The following is a 949-nucleotide window of genomic DNA, read 5'->3' as shown; positions in this document are numbered from 1 at the left end:
CTTTCCCCACCCAGCCCCACGGGACCAGTATGGGTGAGGAAGGGGATGTGTCCCCCTTATCCCTCAGCCACTCCACCCCGATGCTGTTTTGACCGAGAGCCCCTTTCTGGCTTAGGAACCGCCTGGTCCAGGTTTCCCTGCTGGGGTGAAAAAAAAAAAGATGGTTTTAATTGACTCGCCATCTGCAGCAACGTGGACCAAATTTGCGGCCCCGGGGGGTGGAGCGGGGAGGGGGTTCTGGTGCTGTTGGAAGAAACCAAAAGCAGATGAGGGCTGGGATCCCGGGACCCATGGCCGCAGCCAGCACGCTTATCCCAGTGCCAGGCTGCGTGCCGGCCCCTGGGGCTCTGCCGCACTGAGCACCGGGCACGGGCCACTCACCCCGTCCTGGGCATCTTCCAGCACCAGGCTCTCCCGGGGGAGATGCTCCAGGGCCCTGGGGATCCAGAGGGCGAGCCGAGCCCCCGAGGGCGTTTTACACCCGGGGAGGTTGTGTGTGTCCCAGGCTGCCTCAGTTTCCCTCTTTCCCAGGGCACAGTGAGCACCTGGTGCTCCGAGGGGTCCTCACACCCCTTCGTCCTCTTCCCCCAGGGGCTGGTGAGGGGAATCAGGGTGTGTGATTGACAGGCAGGGCATGATTGACAGCAGGGTGGTGAGCTGCCACGGTGTGTCGTGCGGTGCTGGGGGTTCCACGGCACTGGGAGCGGGTGGTGGTGGGTGCAGATGGTGCCTGGTCCAGCTCAGGGCACCCCCACAGTGGGGTCACCATGCAGCCCCCCACCAAAACACCCCAGCACGGGGTTTTGGGGACACACCGGAGCCCAGACGATGGGGGGAAGCCCGAGCCCCTCCGTGCTGCTCTGTGGGGCACCCGCTGGCCCCGGCCCCACAGCCCCCACGGGTGGAGGGGGGCGAGCGGCTCCGGGCCCTTGTCACGCCAGGGAGTCCG

The sequence above is a fragment of the Charadrius vociferus genome, unplaced genomic scaffold (assembly GCF_000708025.1).
Source record: "Charadrius vociferus isolate BGI_N301 unplaced genomic scaffold, ASM70802v2 scaffold758, whole genome shotgun sequence".
Classification (NCBI taxonomy): Eukaryota; Metazoa; Chordata; class Aves; order Charadriiformes; family Charadriidae; genus Charadrius; species Charadrius vociferus.
This window is presented reverse-complemented; position numbering follows the sequence as displayed.